A 6554-nucleotide genomic window follows, 5' to 3' on the forward strand; every position below is an offset into this window, starting at 1 on the left:
CAACGTAGAACTAGAGGTATAAGTTTGACACCTAGACAGGGGAATGTGATATCACTGGACGTATATTACATTTCTAGAGGTTTTAGTCTGAAGGCAGGCCTCAGGGTAGTGAGAGTGAATAAAATGCAGAGAGAGACCTCTTCTCTTGCAGGCTTGAAGATCTAGTGAAGCAAAGCAGAGGTACCCACACCAGATGCAAAGGGAGAGGGGACCCCAGAAAGAGAACACCAGATACTGAAAAAGACAAACATTGTGAGTACATCCTGCCCAAAGCTCTGGATGACCCTTGAAGCTTGCATTTGTAGAGCAGATTCAAACTAGCCTGCAATTATGGTTCTTGGAACGAAAGTGTGAGGAGCCATATGACGAGGCTGTCCCCAGTCATGGGTGGGCCCTATTTCGCCAGTAAGAACGAAAGAAAATCAGTCATGAAACTCTGGCTGTGTGACATTCTTCTTTATGACACCAAACAAAGCTACCCAGAGAAGATCTTTAGCTACCACCATTCTCTGATAATGAAACAGTGAAGGAGATGGTCTTTTGGTGCAGGACATAGCCAGCAGTGTCAAATGCTAATCTTAAGAAAGTCTTCCGTATTGTTCAGAATACTTGCTAATGTGTCTTAGCATTTCATATCCTCAGAATAACCTATTTAAATCAAATACTTTAAAAGCCAAGTAGTGAAAAGATAAACATATTAATGTCATTTTGGTAGATGGTTTTAACATCATTCTGCCAGATCATCTGCACTTCCCTTTCTTGGGATGCAGTAAGTGCATCACCGTATTCATATACTCTGGTGTGTAGCTCTTTGCCTCTGGGGTAAGGAATCCACATAGACTCCTGATTCAGAAACTTGTTTGGGCAATCGACTTACCCTCATTCCTCATTATTAAAGCAATTCTTCAGAGGCTTAATGATAGGATTATTTGAAATATGTCTAAAAAGTACTACTTTGCCCAGGGCATGTGTCACAGCAATCTTTCTTTCAGCTGTCAAGATAGGAATCTTCTCCTCCTCATAAGAGGACTTCCCCTCAGCATCCATTGGATTTCACAGCCTTCAAGAGGAATGCAGACAGGAAGGAATATGAAAACTGCAAATCTAAAGTGCTTTCCTCCTGCCTTAATATTCCTAAAATCTACCTTTTCCAAAAGTAGAAAACAAAATCTTCTCAAATACAATGAGGGGTTCCTGTGTCTGCAGCAATGTCAATCTGTGTAAATGTCTGTTTTCATATGTACATTAATGTGTATGTTTAATAGTTGTACTCAGTCTGGTTAGCTCATAGTTAACCTCATTTTGTTCTTTCTACAACTGTCAGAGTTGATCTTCTTTAGCTTTCACAAACTTTTTAGGAAGAATGCTCTGATAACTTCTATGGCAGTGATAGCGTGAATGTTGACAGAAGATAAAGTGGAAATTGAATCCTTTTCTTTATCTTAAATATCTTTGTGGTATACGGTATCTGTTCTGAGAGTTCAGGTTGCCTCTGGGACTGAGAAAAGCATTCAGTAACATTTACTATCTTGCATAGTTTCTAATGCATAGCCTTTCCTTTCTCATTATCAACATTTGATAACAAATTGCTGTTACTATAAACATCATTCAGCTAACTGAATTCATGTGAATCTAGATTCCTTGAATAAATCTGGTAAGATTGAGAGTAGTGTTTGCTTTCATGTTTAAATAAGGCTACTGAATATTAAACAAGCCTTAAAACTTCATGCTTACATGACAATAATCATAAAAATTACAACTTTATTTAGGAAATTTATTCTGGCCATCTAAATCCCCAAAGGAAGAAAATCTCCAATTTTCTCAAAAGTGGAAAACACGAAAGAGAACCCTGCAATGACAGGGAAAGGAGATGCGAGGAACAGGTGATTTTATGCTAAAAGACAAATATTAAATGAGGAATCTAACAAAATTCTACAATCCAAGAGAGAAACATGCTCAACTAATGGTCAATTCTTGTAAAATGATATCAGTATTTGGCAATTCCTATGGGTGAAAGATGTTTGCAAGATGAGATTTCAAAAACTCATTACAGATGAGATGATTTGCCATCAGTGTTGATGATTAGATCAACATTGAAACGCTATCTCACAAGCATTCACTTCTCATTTGTAGACCTGTGCTATAAAAAGTTGCACAAAATGGTTAATATATTTTAAATTCCATCAAGCAAAGAATTGTGTAAGTATTTAGGTAAAATAGCTTTGATATTTTGTATTGACCTGCAGTTTTACTAGCTAGTTCTACATGGAAAACTTTGCCGACTTTGATTCAAATTGTGTTCTATAAAGCATTCTCTACCCAATGGCTCTATATTAAATAATGTGTAAGTGGCTGTATGGTTTTGCAGTTGCACAGGAGATGTGATCCTCTGGGAGACCTTGGCAACATCGGTCTATAAATATTCCATCCCTGAACCCATTTAGCATCAATCACCTAATGTGTGGTCACTATTATCCTAATTTCCAAGAGAGAGAACCAAAGAGAGGATGCTGTCAATTTAGCAAATCATCAACAAACCTGAGAAAAACTCCTACAGTCCCTGACCCCCAGTTATTAGTCAAACTCATTAAACTAAAACTGACAAGGGATCTAAAAAGGTAGTTTTGGACAACATAGGTATTAAGGTAGAGGAGTAGGAAAGACTACTCTTCTGAGGCTAGCTATTTTCTTTGTGTGTCTTGTGAGCATATGGCAGGTCTATGAATTTTTTCATTCAATCAGTAAGTCCTTACTTGTATGTGTCAGGCACTGTTCTAGGTATTTGAAATATAGAAGTGAACAAAAAGACCGAAACCTCTGCCTTCTTTGAGCTCACAATTTCATGGATGAAAAACCATAGTATCTCTATAATATCTCATCAAATGACCTAATAATACAAAATGACCCAAGAATGATAGGAAAAAAGCGAATGGTCCAAAAACCCAATATGCCATCAATAAAAAAAGATGGATAGTGCAAATTCAATGAATGTAAATATAGCTGAAGTCCGCAAGATGAGGACGTCCGTGATGGCTGATCTACTGATTTACCCATCGCTTAAGTGAAACATACAGCATGAAGTCAGACCATCAGTAGAAAGTGGCAGGTAGCTGGGTGTTTGGAAAGCACCTGTGTTCCCAGCTACTCAAGAGGCTGAGGCAAGAGAAACACCTAAGCCCAAGAGCTGGAGGTTGATGTGAGCTGTGATGCTACCGCACTCTACCAAGGATGAAAAAGTGAAAGTCTGTCTGTAAAAAAGAAAGAAAGAAAGAGGCAGGAGTTGGATGTGCATGTGTGTGGGGATGTGTATAATTAAGTCGATTCAAGTAGTCGGAAACTGCCTCAGAGAAATCAAACTAAGAATACCCAGTGGAGTGTTCAACTAAAATTGGCCTTTAGTGATACCAAGCTACCCTGATATTGTATAATTTCTTCTAGCGGTGCTTAGACTTTAACCAGACATAGCATATTTCCAGCAAATAATTAGGAAAGCAAGTCAAGAAAATACAGGTTATCTGGAAGACATAGAGTCTCATGATAATATTAGAACTCAAGTTGGCTAAGGAGGGAATGAAAGATGGGAGAGGCTCACTCAGTAATTCAAGGGGCCACCTGGACCTTGTGATTTATGAAAGAAGAGACTGGTTGAAGAGGACAGATGTCTTTCTACATCTTCCCCAAGACATCTACATTTGTACTTCACACAAGTGAGAAATAAATAACTGCTCTGTCAGATAAAATAAACAACACGAGGGAACTAATGGGTGTAGAAAATGGTAGAACTCAGTAGGTTGAAAAGGAGGCAGAAGGAATCCAGTCTTTCCATAAGGAATAAGTCAGGGAATGACATCTGGGTGAAGAGAAGAGAGGGCACTTACAATGCTCTTTGTCCAATAAAATGTTAAAAACGTGGGGGGGAACAGGAAATTAGATTCACATTGCTGTTGCAATTATTTCAGAAACTATAAATAATGTAGCCCAATAATAAAATCATAAATTAAACATTTTAAATGTGCTAGAGGAGGTACTGTTTAAAAGGCCTCTGGTGCATATTCCCACTTAAAGCAAGAAAAGCCTTTATAATGACTTCTGACATAATCTGTTTTCTCTAAATGTGGATAGAATATGGCTTTTTATTAAAGTAGGGTTATTCTACGATAAGGTTAACTCACTGTGAGAAATGTTTTTGTTAATGCCACATACTTTGGATATTAGAGAGATAAAGAACTTCTGAATTTCACCTGAAGCCCAGTTGATGATTGTAATCTGTCACATGGCAGGAAGTGCTTCATGCCTTGTGTTTAAACTTCATATTCCTTGAACCTGAGTTTGCTCATTTGTAAAATGCAATGTCACTGTTCACTGGATAGCCTAGTTACTTCAAACCGACAAAGGACTGCAGAAATTCAGCATCGATATTCTACCCTCCCACTCATATTTTTCTGTTACTACTTTCTTCTGTTTCTGATAGAATCTTACTTTCAGACTGAAGGTTTATGGCTCATATATAGACTAGGATAAATTAGGATGTTGGTATGTTGAATATCACTTTTAGCATTCTCAACTTTGGATGATGTACATTGTCAATCCCTACTAGATTATTAGGCTTAGAAGAGACTTCTGTGGAAGACTCATCTTAGCCTCCACGTAATTATCAGTACAAGGGGCCAGGTTGGGCATCACAATCTTCTAGTACCCATCACTGACAGCCTCCTGTGAGAACGTGACCACTCGGGGGAACACACAGTAGGTGTGTATCACGGTACAAGTAGGCATAGAAGCACTGCAGAATTTACTTAGTGCCCTGGACTCTGCAGTAGGCACGAGGGAAAGGGAACAGAACGGTGAAGAAAGAAGGGAAAGATCATATTGCCATGAACTCCTTGTTATAAGCCAGGAATGCCTATTGCAGATGTGTAAAACTGTCCTGTGCTTAAACTTCATCTTTCCTTTAAAAACTATAGTATATTTGAAAGAAAAATGTACCTGATGTGATCTAAGGAGATGTCTGAGTCTTTGTCTTTGTACTAAATATGTGTTGCGAAATGACCTGATTGATTTAGGCTTGAACTGGCTTGATTTAGGCTTTCCTCTTACTGCTTCCTGAAAGAGGACTCTATGAAAGAAGAGGAGCAACTCACCTCGGTGTTGCTGAGCTGCAGCCCGACATTTTGGCTTGAGGCTGAAACGGCACTGTATTTCTGGAGGGATCTCTTCCACAAGGGAGAGCTCTTGGAAGGTCAAAGTGCTGGTCGTGCCCTTTGGTCCTGTTCTCATGAGTTCACTGTCTCGAAGGTGACAAATCAGTATTCCGTATGGGTATTCGTGTCCTACACAGAAAAATCTAAATGTACATTTCAGACTGACTGGTGCTGTCACCAGGTGTGCTACAAACAGAACATACTGCCCTTACTCCTGGAACTTTTGTTTGAAAGAACCCTTTTGTTGACTAAATGATCATTTGCATGCTTGCAGTTAGAGATGCCTGCATAAGGCTGGTGGTCCTTCCATAGTAGTTTGAAGAGCAATTAGTACCTTAAGGCTACCTTGTTTGGAATAAATATGGAGATGATTTGGGTAGTTGCATAATGTTGAGCCTTCCTGTGTTTGGATCTGAAAACATTGAAAGGTATTCTTGTTTTTTCTTTGACATTAACCAGACATTTACTCTACCTCTCACACTAGTATAATAAGGGTCCAAAAAGGAACCATTAGTGGCTAAAGTTACATAAACAAAAGGAACAAGGAACATTACACTATGTCAAGCATCACTATCTTTACTATTATCTACCATATAATGTCTGTCTGTGAAAGAGTTTTAATGACTCTTTACTGGTTGCATAATTAGTCACTCAAGAGTAATGGAACTGGCTTGATTTAGGCTTTCCTCTTACTGCTTCCCTTTGAGGCTGCTTTTCCCAGGTAATGATCAGAATGAAGAGATCAGGGCATTAGAAACACAATAAACAGATACAAAAAGAAATTTACATACAAGACAAACTAAATCCTAGTCACCTGACTACAATGAGATTGTGGTTGTCACACTTTAAGTGATTGCATTCTCTTAGTGTCATCCTCAAATACCATTGTGCTTTGACATTTTAAACTGCAGAGATTAAGTTCCCTTCTATTCCTCTCTTATTAATGAATGTAATTCCCTGAACACTAACTCTTCCTTTCCACCTGGCATAGGCACAAAATGCAATGTTCCATTCCTATCAATTACTACAGCAACATTCAGCAAACGGAGCACAAGGAGTTTTCCATAACAGCAATAAAACAAACTCATTTATCAAAATAGGAAGCTGGTAATCTGCAAGGGATGGGAGCAAGTCACATTACAATTAAAATGTCAAATAAAGAACTTTTGCAAACCCTTACCAACAAGGGGATATCCTTCCTTTTTCTTTCCAGAATTTACCCACAACTGGTAATCTGTGTCTGAGCCCTTGGAGATAAAAGAATTCAAAGTTATAATAAATCTTTCAAATTTGGGGACTAAATGAGGACGTAGTTTTGACATTGTATGCTTTGCAAAAGGAAAATTATGGATA

This window comes from Nycticebus coucang, chromosome 6, assembly GCF_027406575.1.
Source record: "Nycticebus coucang isolate mNycCou1 chromosome 6, mNycCou1.pri, whole genome shotgun sequence".
In the NCBI taxonomy this organism is placed as follows: domain Eukaryota; kingdom Metazoa; phylum Chordata; class Mammalia; order Primates; family Lorisidae; genus Nycticebus; species Nycticebus coucang.